At 40.3% G+C, this 14750-nt stretch overlaps 1 protein-coding gene across 2 annotated transcripts in view; it reads right to left on the bottom strand.

Annotated features, from left to right (window-relative positions):
- Window positions 1–4019, bottom strand: part of ctbp2l (C-terminal binding protein 2, like) — a 103509-nt gene extending 99490 nt beyond the window's left edge. For both annotated transcript variants that reach the window (XM_065949934.1, XM_065949935.1), the window contains exon 1: window positions 3657–4019. The gene's annotated coding sequence lies outside the window, so the exon portion shown is untranslated. The remainder of the gene's footprint in view (window positions 1–3656) is intronic.
- Window positions 4020–14750: the final 10731 nt, after the last annotated feature.

Below are 14750 nucleotides of genomic sequence, written 5' to 3'. Positions count from 1 at the left end.
ATAAGGACGCAGGAAGCCTCAGGAGGGGAACAGAAACGCTGCGAAATGGCAATGACAAGCACAATGTTTCTCTGAGATATCTTTTCAATATATTTTGAAGGGTTAGGGGAAGTTTTGAAGCCATGAGAGAGAGAGAGAGCAGCTCCGGCTGAGTGCTGGCGCAGCAGTGATGGATACTGCAGCGCTCTTGTTTAAAAACTTGACCAAGACCAGAAGAATTACCTTGATCAGACTGATGCGTTTATCATTTTTCTTTCAAAAGAAATGACACCATCTTGCAGCTAAATCAATCTTGCCTTTGGTTGGAGATAATGAGCATGTTCGCCGGGTGCTTCAAATGAACACCGCTGCTTCTGGGGCTCCTCAGCTCAACACAGTCACATCATGCAGACACTTTTGAGGAAAAAAAAAAACCCTCTCATGTCTTCAGAGACCAATTAAACACACATATTCAAACTGACCTAAAAGGAGGCGCGGAACGGTTTTCACATACAGCTCTGCCTGGTTCCCATGGCTTCTATTGCGAGTAGATTCATCCAGATTGTTTTTAACCGCCACAAACAAACAATCTCAGCAGAGTGGGAAGAATCTATTGCATCTCCACAGGATCAAAGACTATTGAGAGATAGTGAAAACACTTGGATATACCACTTTTCCCAAAACAGGCACATTCAAAGGACATGGAGCAGGGTTTAGCAGATCAGTAGCACAGCATGCATACATTAAATGATCCTTATTAAAGAGCATGAGTGGTGGTTATTAGATTATTACTGTTACTATCTCTGCCGCAAGAGGAACTTACTACAGAGGACAAAAAACATAGCGATAGTTGCTTTATGTGATGCCTTCAAAATGCTGTTCATATTGGATTAAAATGTATAAGCACGATGTATGAAATGTTAAATTGTAAGTTACATTACTGTAATTTGACTGAGAGCTGGAGCATTTTAAATGGAACAGATTTTGTTTCAAATGAACGATAACTTCCTTTTTCTTTTCCTGATAAAAGTTTTGGCCTTGGAAACGTCAAAAAGTGGTGCGAAACTTTCAAAAACAAGATCTTCAGATAGCTTGCTCGACAAAGAAAAACATTCTAAATCGACACATTTTTCATTTACAAAGATATTCAAGAATGAATAGCAGCGCTTCCTCTCATTTGAGAAGTTGGAAAGACCAAACGGTTGGCACTTTAACTCAGTAAATGAATCAGCTATCAAATTGCAGATTAATTTTCTGCCAGTCGACTAATTTGAGCACTAAAACCTATTTAAAAAAGACAAAGTTGAACTTGAAAAAGGAGAACTCAGAGGCAGCTCTTTTTCCAGTCAGAATTTCATCCGTGACATATTTGGCTGCCTCAGCCCAGCGGGTATGCAGCAGTGACTCTGAAACATGCTCCGTCTCGCTTCCACAGCACTTCCAGGGGAAGCTTCTCCCATAAATCCCTCCTAATGGTTTGCCGGCGAGGGGAACTTTTTAACACAGAACTTAGCAGCCACTGTTATTCACCCGTACAGCCAAGAGTCTCTGGATGATGGATGGTAATAAATATTGCACGGGGCTAACAGAGGTCCCCTCAGAGACGTTCAATTGCCTTGAGTGATAGGGTGCTGCTCGGCAACGCGGGAGAGGATGGCAGAGGGCAGGCTCTTCACGCAGAGAACTAACTGAGTCTCTTCAATTTCCTCTGTGGAAATACGACAATCTCTGCTCTGAACGATAACACTGTCTCACAATGTGGGGGAAAAAGGCGGCAGAAAATACATTGCTATCAACTTCTTTATGGCAAGTTTGCCGGTAAGGATAAAGGCATCTACTGTGAACTTGATTGATCGCGATCGACCTCCCATGTTAAGAAAAGCAACAATGCTCCGTGCTATGACCACTTTGTGACTGGAGCAGTTTTAATTGAGCTTTTTCCAACAAGGCAGCTCTGTCGTGCCAAGCTGCCCACCATCTTAACGGCTTCCTTGACAATGGCCCACAACAGAGCAGATGTCCAGGCTGCACACATCTGTAGTGGCCTTATACTCCTGCAGGCACACACCCCCTTTCCCGTCCAATGCGTGCACATGGGCACCAATAAGACAGACAAAGAGCTGCTTTAACAAGGTCATCCCCAGTTCAGCTTGGAGAACACAAAAACAAATTCTCCTGTCGTAACATTCGCTTCAATGTTAACTAACAGAGAAGTCCAAGTTCTCACTTGTAAAAAGATGCACACTGATTGTTATTGTTGTCTGCGCTGCACAAGGAGGATAAAAATCCTCAAGAAATAAAATGACTGACACGGTTTTTAATGATGAGTGATAAGGAATTAACAGAACCCTAGTTCTTCATTAATCCAACACTGTTGTCATATTTTAGAGTGATCAGTGAATTAATTTGCCCAATAACGTGTAAGAATAACTGTGTGTGTAATTAACAAGTTAACACGAGGCAATTAGCAGCTCATTTATATACTGCCGGCACTTAGCAGCGGCTGTAAGCTAAAGAAACACATTCCGAACAAATTTTTTACTTTACACAAGCTGAATCCTGAGTGAAAACATTAGTTTGGTTGCTATTAAGTAAATTAATTTTCCTGTGGGAGATGTATCAAAGTGCCTAGTACATTATTCTCCTCCAGTGGTTTTCAAAGTCACACCCTGGGGTATCTCCTCAACCACGAGGACTGGCTTGGTTACATTTGGTGGAGGACTGCAAAACCTTTTTTTTTTCTCCACATGCAACAGATCTGAAACCTCTTCTTACTAAGCCCCCAAAATCATTTCAGGTGGGATTCCTGGGGGTTGGGTTGGGTTGGGTTGGGTTGGGGGGGGGGGGGCATGTCCTCAAAGCGTTTCAACCAAAGCTTTTATCATGTGTGTGTTTTTTTTTTAGAAACTTCTCAGATGTTTCTTTAAAGCACAGCCAGAGGAAACCAATAAAGGCCAAAGGTCAGTGTCGCTGTGATGCAGTTTTGGTAGCAGATGGGCTTCACAGTTATGACTTGTGTTTAAAAAAAAAAAAAAAAAAAAATGATGCACGAGCTAAGCAGCAGCAATCAGTCTGAATCAGAAGATTACACACGATGACGTCTTACACTATTTTGCACACACTCAAAAAACTCATTGAGTCGAGTCAAGTGTGGGGTATTAGAGGATTTATGAGCAAATAACCTCACTAGAAAGCGCAACACACACACGCACACAACACTCCACAGCCATTCAACACACACTCTCATAATGCACTTCCTTTTTTTTCTTTTAACCGACACACACTCCGTGCCGGGTCTCGTTGTGTGTAAAAAAGAAAACCCAAAAAAACAAGATAGTCTTCGAGTCTTTGCCGAATACCCTTGCAATAAATGTAAAGGTGAGAGATAGTTTATGGCTATAGAAGCAAAACGCGGGATATTTGTGTCCACGTTTGACAGTTACACCATGTTTTGGGTCAGAAATATCGTCCCTGCTGTGTATACAACCCACCCGACCAGTCTCCCATCTTCATGGCGCAGTAAAAGGTGGACACACATGGTCAGTGCTGTGTATGCGGACCTGAAGCACCCCCCCCCCCCCCCTGGTCGGGCAGCCCCAGCAACACATATAGCAAACTCTCATTTCTGACCACAAAAAAAAAACTGAATTGAACGTCGTGAAAAATGCAAGACTTACCTGGAGGAATAATGCAGAAATTCAAGTTGAGAAGCCGACTTTCTTTTTAGGCACACGTCGTCGGCAGCGGCGTCAGCATCATACGCTCCGGGGAGAAATGTTTCATGTGAAGATTTGGAGTAATTCAGATTCCACCTTATTAATCCTCCTCGCGCGCCACTAAAGCGGCTCCTTTGAACAGATGGGGAGAAAAAGGAAACGACCGAGAAACGAGGGGAACTGTCAGTGTGTTGTACCCGTCCTTGTTTATCAAAATACGGTCGAGCGTGAACGCCGAGTAGGTGTCTGACTAACTGTTTCACTGCTTTATTTTTTTCCTCCCTCTCTTTCTCTCTCCCTCTCTTTGGCTGTAGTCACACTGTCTAACTCTCCTGTTCTACCAAGGCGGGGTCTTGGGTCGTTTAAACCAATGACATAAACCAAGTAGAAGAAGAAGAAGTAGCCCCCTCCTCCTCTTCCTTTCCTCATACACACACACACACACACACACACACACCTTCTGCTCACATGGTTGGCCAAAAAAAAAAAAAAAAAAAAAAAGACAACCGATGGAGTCAATGGGATATCTTGTTTTATCCCTAGGATTGACCTACTTTTTTTCAGCGTTTTCAAATTCTGACCTGAGAAAAAATATTGTAAGGGTACCTAAACCAAAACATAGGCCTTAACTAAAAAGAGCAAAAAAACAGTCTCACTTAGCCTATGCTCTTCCTAAATCCTAATTAATTGGGTTTTCATATGCCAAAGCTTTAATGGCAATCCTTCTTTCTGCAAGTGACACAAAATGAATGATCCTTATATCTTTTCAAAAACCACTTTAGACCAGCACAATGAAAACTGTTGACACAAAAACTTTAAGTATTATAACTGCCAAAGCTGTAGAAATAATATTTGGTACTAACAACAGGTCAAAGGATTAGCCTACACAACGTACCAACATTTTGTGAGAATAACCACAGAGATATAACACGGCTACCGTCCAAATGACTCCACAGCGTTTTTTCACGTCTTTCACTAAAACTTTTGAACTCACTTTTGTGTGTGAAGTGGTGTAAAGTTTATTATTACTTATCTTTTTTTAATCGCTGAATTAAACAGGGTTACTCTGGCTGAAAAAAAGGAAACATGGATGATTTGTCTGACACTGGACTGACGTCAACACTGTGTTGAGTGTGGCCCAAAAATTCAATTACCACTAATTGCAACATAAGCACTACCATTTGTGTATTTGGACAAACCATCGACTGTATACAATATACCAAAATAAAGAAAAAAAAATACTACAGCCTGACTGGAGCTGACATATTGTGTTGGTGATGCCATTTGGACCCCTGTCATTTGAACATGCACAGAAGGGATGACTTTACGGCCCGCCCCTTACTCACCAGTAAAACGTCAGAGCTACATTAGGTTGGTTCAGTCCACAGCGTAACACAATCTTAAGCCTGTGTGAAGCAGACACTCACAGTTATGGAATGAAAAATAACTCTCAAGTTAGTCTTTGTTGACAGAGCTGTCAATGATGTCATTACAAAAGCTCTGTAAGCAAAAAATATAATTAGTTAAAACTAAATTTACACTTGGCCATACATCAGCATGATCATATATTACTATGATGACAGAGACCATGTTTGGGAAACATTTGATGTGTGTTTTAATTTTATACTTTGACCCATTTCCCATCTGTTAACATGGAGGAGGCCGAGCTTTTGACCGATACTGCAGCCAGTCAGCAGAAGTAGATTCAGTCTATGGACACTTGAATATGCTCCTAATGTCTCTTCATGATATTATACGTGTGTCAATGGTGGTCAAGGTGTTAATCTATAAATAACAGTATGCCTCTTACAAAGTAATCAGGTTTTTATAAGCACATGAACAAGTCTGGGTGTTTTTTCTGCCATCTTTTGTATTGCAAGTATAATTCAAGAAAAGCCTTTATTTTCATCACAATGAGAGCAAGTGATCAAAAGTGAGTCAACACTCGGTGTAAGGCTTATTTGTAAGTAGAGATGTAGTGTTTATGAAAAGTTTCCTTCACAGGGGGACATTCTTGACTGAACATGCATTTTTACGAATCACAACTACCTGGTATTGATTTTCTTTGGAGTTCCCTTTGATTTCTCAACTGGGAGTATTCTGCTAGTAGTTGCACTGCTTCTGTAAGGTCAGACGATATGATTCAGAAATATAGCTTGACTGTCGAACACACACCCATGCACGATTTACATGATGCATGATTTGACAGGACTTTAGGAACAGGTAACCTCATTTGATTTCTTTGAATGCGAAGGTTCACGGATGACATCTTAAGATTGATTTTTGCTATCATTACTTGGAACTTGTTGCACAAAGAAAATGCATTGATTTACTTAATTACTTCAATCCATGTAGGCTTTTTACATTCACTGTGTCTTTCTGCATGTTATTTCTGCGCTTTGCGTTGTCACTCCATGAGGAGGTCAGATAAATGGCAGTCGATTGTGTCGGGTGTCGGTCAGGGTTTTCAGTTAGTTCAATTATCCGTATCCCATTTTCCACTTTTCATCTGTGAGTTCTGACTGGCCTCCATATGCTGTCGTATTGATCGGTCAGTCAACGTTTGTCCACCTCACATCAGAACGCTGCTCACATGTGGGGGTGTGCGGCGTTTAGCACAAAGAGGAAAAAAAAACCTCTCAGTGGGATAATAATGCAGAAAATAAACGTGGTGAAATTGCATTCTTGAATCTCACCGGGAGTTTATTGATAGATGTTAGGGACTTATTTGCAAAAGACAACCACTCAACCTACTAAAAAAAATACAATCTATGTTGACATAAAAAAAAAAACTGATAATAATAATAATAAAAAAAATCTATTACATTCGGGTGACAATATTTAAAAGCCCCCCTTTTTCATTACTTTGCAAAGACAGCAAACATGTTGTGAAACATAACAGCAGCTAATGCAATCTGTGTGAAGAAAAAAGGAGACATCTCTTCCAATCCCACTGCTCATTTGCTCTCTGAGAATATTCTCTGTTTTCTTAAATCAGATCTGGAGTTAAATCAAAGCCAGAATTAACACTTTATCATTTCATTATTATTTGTAAGCAAGCAATTTGATCCAACATACCTGACGTTTTTCTTGTTTCTGTCACAACAAACCATATCTGCATTTGATCTGGAGTCCAAAACGACGTAAAAAAAACAAATGTAATGGAAAAGGAGAAGACTCTTTAATATTGAAGTGTTCCATCCTATTAGGGGAGGAGGTATAGGGTTCAAAATAATGCCATATCAGACCTTCTCATCTTGAACTCTGACCCTGATCTCAATACTCTCAAATTCACAAGCAGAGTTCACAGGGTGTCTCTGCGGAGAGTGGAGCATCACACTATCCACACCGCGGCCTCTGGAGACACACATCTATCAATCTCCAGATGAATTATTGAAGGCACACCCCCCCCCCCCCACCCCCCCCCCCCACCCACCCCATGTCTCTCACATCGGCTGGAATTAGTGGCTGTTGCAGAGTGCAAGGACCATGTTGCATTACAATTTCCACAAACACATTTTGATGTTTTGCTTATGCTGTGTGTGTAGCCCATTCATTTTTCTATTTATCAATTCCCCTTTTGTTACTCCCTTGGCACTCTTCTCCCACACTGCATACTCTCATCAAATGGATTTCCCTCCACATTCACTCAGGGACTTCTTAATATGCCTGCTAATAAAGCTTACTTCACTTTTTTTTTTGTAATTATACCACAACTCGATTTATTAGCTTTATTGTAGTTGGGTTTTTTTTAAAATTGGGGCTTGTATGCCTATGTTTGAGAGGCCACTGGATAGAGTAAGATGTGACATACGGGAAAGGAGCCACCACGGATCAGACTGGAACTGGGGCAAGCCACTTGGAGGACTCTGTCCATGGTACACGACCGAACTGCAAGTCCACTAGCGCCTGAGGTTAAAAAACAGCGGAACAGAGGCATGAATGATTACACTTTTGTAAGACCTAAAAATGTGTTTAAAGTAAAAATTCTAAAGTTAGAGCCTTGAATTTGACTACAAATGTAAATAATTCAACTTTAAAAAATGCATGTCATACTTTTTTTTTTTCCTCTAATTTTTACAAATGTAAAACGCAAAGTAGTGCTGTCTCTGATGTCTTTCGCGGCGATACTGTACACAGATGCTTTCGGAAACAAAGAAAACACATTTAAAAGTATCCATGATTGTGGTAGTCATATTTCTCTAGTATGCATCCCCTTTCGCCCTTGAATCTGAAGAGTGACAAACATTTCCTCCCAATGTCTAATAGAGTTTACAATATTGATAGAGTTCAATAGTTGAAGGATTCCTGTGGGACCAAAGTGTTGTCATGGTTCTCTTCAGAGCGTGTATTTTTAATTTCAGGCCCAGAGCTATTTAAATGGACCACTCATCAAAAAAAAGGCTTGAAATACGGCTGAGAGCATTTCTCTTTTTTTTAGGATAAAACCAGGACTCTTTCAGTGGTCTTCTTTAGTGGTTTCACTTCATGCCAAAGTGGTGCCCTTAACACTGTTGCAGCATTCGAGGTTGTTGCGGAGGTCAGTGTGCCACAATGACTCCATCTCCCCCATTCACCAGCTGAAACATGCCCAACATGCATGAAGGCTCAACACACACATGCCCCCCCCCCACCACCACACACACACACACACACACACACACAGAATCAACTCTTTTTTTTGCTAATGAGGTGTTGGGGCCTCACCACGCAAGGATAAAGAGGGGGCGAACGGCTCAGACCCCCAATGGGTCCGCTTGAACTTGTGAAATAGGATTGACACCACACTCAAAATGAGCTCCCGCCATGTCGGAACAGCAGACTGAAGCCCCCCAGGAGGCTAAGTTGAATCAATTCTCCTAATGATGTTTGTAATTTAGGAGGCTAATGACATGCACTATGAACTGGAAGATTATGTCGAGGAGATTCCTCTTTAGAGTCAAGTGTTAGAATAAATGCTTCAGCGAAAACACAAACCTACACAGGATGTGGGAGGAATTATTCAAATGTTACAGATACACCAGTGTTGGGACCTGACAATTCTGGTTCTGCAGAATCATATTGGAAAATGAAAGCAAAGAGTTGTGTTGTTTTTGTGTGGAGGCTCCAGTGAATTTAATTCTTTATTAAATGTTATAGTTTGACTTTGAGTCGAAATCAGCGCTCAAGTCAAAATTGTCTGTTTTTTATGTAATGGAGGGTTTATATCCATCAGGTTAGATGACTTACAGCTGGGCTTATTGCAACAACTAATGCAGCAGACAGCAGAATAAAAGCAAAACTTCTGGGGTGTCAGTGATGTATTTGTTAGTGAGTCCTCCAAGCATACAGCCCTGGTTCAAATCTGACCTGTGGCTCTTTTCCCGCATGTCGCTCCCCACTCTTTCTCTCCCTGATTTCAGACTATCCACTGTCCTCTACAATAAATGCCACAAAAAAAGTTTTTTAAAAAGCACAACTTCTATTCCTTCACAAACGTTAAAGCATCTTTATTTTTATTGTAGCAATGTATCCAATGACAAAGTTAAAGAAAAGTGACATGTGTGGGAACAGAGGTCCTTGGTTTAAATCAATTAAACTAAGCTACTCAGAGCCATTTAGCTAATTAACTGCTTTGAAAAATTCTATCCACTGTACTAAGCATGCGACAACCTCAGGTGTTGAAAAGTGAAGCCAATGCGGAATTGCAAAAACCTGCAGTTCATCGAGTGTCCACTTGGGCCTGGTTGCAGAAGCCCAGGAAGTCACATACACACCCATTCAAAATGCCAATTTTTACTGCAGAAATTAACATATCTACAAAAAAAACTAAATTGGTCTTTCTAGCTCATGTCTTTATCAGCTGTTTGTGAGGAGGCTTAGGACCTGCCGCAGCTCTTTGTCTTTCATTAGGTTGACTGAAAGTTAGGTAGAACACATCATTTCCAGCATGGTGAGCGGCATCAACAAGCTTCCAGCATTATTTACAGTCTATGATCTTAATTGTTTTCCATGTTTTTGGTTGTGTCTTGAGGAGTTTTTTTTTTCAGAAGAAATAGCTCCCAAACACCAGGGTTCACTATTGGCTCAACACAAAACTCTAGCTAGCTTGTAACAGGTAACTGCTAGCTAGTGGACGTAGCTGAGCAATCAAAGAGAGTGAATATTGGACTCAAAATGTATGATAATGAGTGTTACTTTGGAACTGGGGTTGTGTAATTAACTACCATTTGCAGGTTTTAGAATTTAGAATCATAAATGAATTTTTTTTTTTCTACATTCTTACTAAGTCGAGGTATCCCGTTGATGTCATCGAGATGATTATTTCAGACTTCAGTAAACGTTTGCTCGGATATTGTAAAGACCAGGCAAGCTATTATAAATATATTCACGGTCTTAAAGAATGAATTAACTGATATTACTGATGTGATAAATATTTACAATTGTCCTTTTAAGTCTTAATGATGTCCAAATATTATGTTTCTAAATATTTTCATGGCCTAAAAGATGGTTAGCTTCCAGGGCCAGTTAAGAGCAATCTGTTTTCCAGAGTAAATACTGTGGGATCTAACAGATGTTGTGTATCCCCTTAGAGTCGTCCCAGAGTGCTTTTGAGTCGCTAATTTTATATTTACCCTTTGGGTGTACTGAAGCCTGCTTCCTGTGGGATGAGGATGTCTCTTATTGTACATGATATTAAGTGCTGTGTGTAAATGGCATTCACGGATCAGTGGGTGTACATGCACACATACACACACATACACATGTGGCCCTGCATGAGCGTGTGCGTATCTTTTTTGTGTGTGGACCAACGATGCCAAACATTTACGCAAGAGCAACCGCATAGGAGGCACAGCAACAGTACGCAGCATGATATGCATACGCAACATGTTGATATGATTACTCCACAGGCTGCTCCCTGTGTTTCAGACTGGTCATTAACAACCTATTTGAAGACTTTGTCAATAGGTGCCAAGACAACAAGAAGAAACATCGCCCCCTCCACGCTCGACTCCCCCCCTCCCATCCACTTGCCTTTCTTTTCTCTCATTAATATGGAAATGAGTTCGCTCATTGTTGTTAGTAGGGAAGAAAGCTGTCATGTCTTTGGTGACAGGCTCAATGGATGTGTTTGGATTGCAGGGCTTGCTGTTTTCCGAGAGCATGTCTTATCTTTGTTTAGGCAGCGAATCAAAAATGTAAACATCACTTCATTAGCATCTGTCAGCTAGCTTAACGGTATGATTTTTAATACATGGCTAAACCCTCTGAATAGACAAACAGGCCTCGTTATTCTGTCTCTTCTTTTATCTCCACTCCGTGTACTAGTTAATTTCTCAAAGGGAAACTTACTTAATCCTCAATGTTTGCTGCTGAAAGCCGTGTTGTGTGTAGCTCTGCTTTCTGTCTTCGCAGGAGTAGTACTTACCAAGATGCTTTATTGTACCTTTTCTTCCAGTTGGTGGTCACCTTTTATACTTCTTCTCATTCACAGAAGAAAAGACACATCTCAGATTAGTTTTTTTTTTCCCCCATCACATGGGAGAGCATTTTCAAAAAGAATTCCTGTTTTTTAAAAGTCAAAAAATGAATAAAACATAAATTACGTCTTAACCTTTAAGAGAGATCAAACACAGTCGTGTTCTAGCCAATGACTGATGCTATAATAATTACGGTTCATCCACTCCAACAAGCTTTCTCCACATCCAACACACACTTCAAGTGCACCTGCAATTTGTGGAGTGGTGTTTTAAGTACTGGGACATGACCAAAAGCAACAAAGATAAGGCAAACACAGTTTTTTTCCCCCTCTAGTAAGTGTTGATGCATGTCTCTCCAGGTATTTTACCTCATCACGGTCTCCATTTGCTCAACCAGTGGGCTGTTTTTTTGCAGCTACAATTTCCTTGAGTCCACCCCTTAAGCTAGAGCACACTTACATGTTGGTCAAAAAAGTATGTGCTTGAAAAAAAAAAACTGAGCAAAGCAGTTAAATAAAGTGGTGACTGCTGAGAGGATTTTATAGATTGAAATGAGTAAATGTCAAATGCTTCTCGGGAGTCATGTGATTTAAAAGATTGTGATTTTTGCTGCACACTATTGTGTCGAAATATTGGGTCAATCTGTGAGGTTTATCTCCAACAGAGAGGCCAAAGATCAGGGATTTCATGCTTGTGGGTGAGTGCAAACAGTGCTGTTGTTGAGCTTTAAAGGTATAGGCTTATGACATATTAAACAGCAGATGTCAAATATATCCTTACTAAATACATCAGTGAGTCATGTATTTCTTAAAAAAAGACTGAAGCCAAACTCCCTCTGGGTTTGTTGTTCTCAGCTCTGTGTACATACGGGATGTTACAGTGCTTCTTTCAGCTTTTTTATGTTAATCGCAGAGCACAATTCAAAGAGAACCAACAGACAAACCAAATAAAAGCCTTTTTTTACTCTAATGGAACCAGGTTTCATTTTGGGCCGAAAAATGTCAAATATAATATAATGCAGAGGGAACTTTAGTAAAAAAATGAATAAGTCTTGATGTGTTAAAGGATGCAGTGTGATGTAAAAACAGTAAAGAAGTGCTCAGGTTCTTTTCAACCAGAGAAGGGCAAACGTCAAAAATCAGCTCAGGATTGTTTAGGGGGAATGACATTCAGAAAAGAAGCCACAGGTCGGACTTGAACTCTGCCACCTGTCTGGAGGACTACAGCCTCAGCTCATGGGGTGCAACCTAACTGCTAGGTCATCAGCGCCCCTAAGGCCCTGTTTATACAGAAACGATTTCAGCCGAAAACGGTAACCCTTTTGTTGCTATTTGGATGTTCATTTAGACGTCATCAACTTTTAGGGTGCCTGCTTCTTCATGTAAACTGGCAAAATGCAACTTCTTTGAAAACATTTATTTCAGCATCAAGGGGTGAAGTCAGTAGCCATGCACAGGTAAGATTACTGCACATGTGCATTATGCTTTCAGTCAATAGATGTGCATGACTAGGTGGACTACAACAACAGTGGCGACTGGCATGATTCCCAGTGTACATTCTTGAAGTTTACTCGCTTTGTAGTCTCGGGTCATTTGAAGTTGTCCGTCCACATAAACGTTCATGCGTAAGCTATTTTTGTACGTTTACACCTCACCGCTCTGTAGAAGGAAGAGTATGTACCTACTCGTGTGTTGTTTCATAACAAAGTCACACCGCAAACTACTGGCCTGGCATGTATACTACAGGTTTTTGCGGATCCTTGTGCACAGTGGTTCTTCGTTTTCAGCTGAATAAATGAAACTGGTGTGTAGCCTTGATTAATAAAAGATGTCAGCAAAACAATAAAAACTAAAATATGCACAACAGAAACACATGAATGGATAGGTCAGCCCGCTGAATTGAACTTTTTCTTTTTAACTTTTACAGTTGGACTTCATATTGACATGAGAAATCAACTAGCTGACTCAGCAGATAATTTTTTTTTTTTGTTGGGGGGGAGGGTAACAGGTTAAATGTATTAGAAATTTGTAACATTCACTTACACAATGAAAGACAAATGTATTTTGTTGTCACAGTAATCAGAAATCCATGGCTTTGTCACACTTTAACAAAGAATTGACATCTTGGTCCATATTGATTAGCTTAATCTAGCTTCCTGGAAAGAATGCAACTATGTAATTATGTACACGTGTCCTTTCAGATAGATTACTTCCCTTTTAAATCACTGCAGTCTTTTGTTGCATTTCTAATTGTCTATTCAGAGTTTGTTCCAATTGCTGGAGTGCCTTAATGTGAAATGGAAAAAAAAAAAGCAGGGTATAAGGGATGAATGTGTGTGTAATGTTTGTGCATTTGTATTCTCCTTTCCATCTCCGTGTTTGTCAGAACAGTTTCATTTCCATGTCAGTGATTTATGTAGGCAGATAGGAGAGAGCCCGTTAATGGGATATTTCTTTGGCTCTCCTCATGAACAACAACATGTCAAAATGAAGATAAAAAACAAACTCAAATGTTTGCCGGGGGAACAAATTAGGTCTTGTGGCAATATTGCAAAGGGGGAGAAAAAAAAGCGCTTTTCCATCCTGCCACTCTAAACTCATCAACATCCGAGCAGTGATGTGCAGCTTCTCATTTAAAAAACAGTGTGCTGTAATTGAAACGTATACCTTTTCAAAGCAGAGTAGTTCACCTTGGAAAAACACAAAACATTGCCTTTTAAGAAGTAACAATAAACCAAAATAGAGTAGAAAGCTTTTTTTTTTTTTAACTATAGCCAATAAGCTAGATCACTATGCAAATTCTAAGTTTTGTTTTGCAACTACAAGGAAGAGTGGGGGTTGGGTTGTGTTGGGTTGGGTGCATCTGACTGCCTGTGGAAAGAAACTTGCATACTTTTTTCCTCCCTTTTTATAACTGGGGTGGCAGCAACATACTTCCATAGAAACTGAGTCTCATGTTCATCTTTTCAGTAAAGTTTTATTGTCAGAGGTCATTTTTTCTTTAAAGGTGACAGCTGTAAATCATAGGACGTTTTTTTTCCATTTTGTTTAACCTAACAAACCTTATATGAAAAAATAAAAATAAAAATGTACTTCAATGTCTTCGAGAAGTTTCACAGAAGATGTCAGAGTTCTCACGGTCATAGTTTTTCATGGTGGTGCAGTGGTTAGTGCAGTTGCCTCGCAGCGAGAATGTCAGTACTTTGAATCCCCGTCAAAAACAGGGTGTGGAGTTTACATGTTCTCCACGTGCATGCATGGGTTCCCTCCGCGTTATCTGGCTTCCCACAGTCCAAAGACATGCTCGTTAGGTTAATTGGTGACTGTAGATTGCCTGCAGTTATGAACGTGGCTGGTTGTCTGTCTCTATATGTAAGTGAACAGTCCAGGGTTTTCCCCTCACAACCCTGAATGGGAAAAAGCAGTATGGATAATGGATGGATGGATATTTTTTTTAAGAATAGTTTTCTTCGTTGTGGTTGAATAGAAAGGGCCAGAAACTGCCTTACTGACTGTGAGGCTCTATCTTTCTTTCTTTTTTTGCAGTTTTCCTGGAGGTGGACTGGAGTACCTTGGATGATTGCAGGTGGCACAGA

The sequence above is a fragment of the Labrus bergylta genome, chromosome 21 (genome assembly GCF_963930695.1).
Source record: "Labrus bergylta chromosome 21, fLabBer1.1, whole genome shotgun sequence".
Classification (NCBI taxonomy): Eukaryota; Metazoa; Chordata; class Actinopteri; order Labriformes; family Labridae; genus Labrus; species Labrus bergylta.
This window is presented reverse-complemented; position numbering and strand designations above follow the sequence as displayed.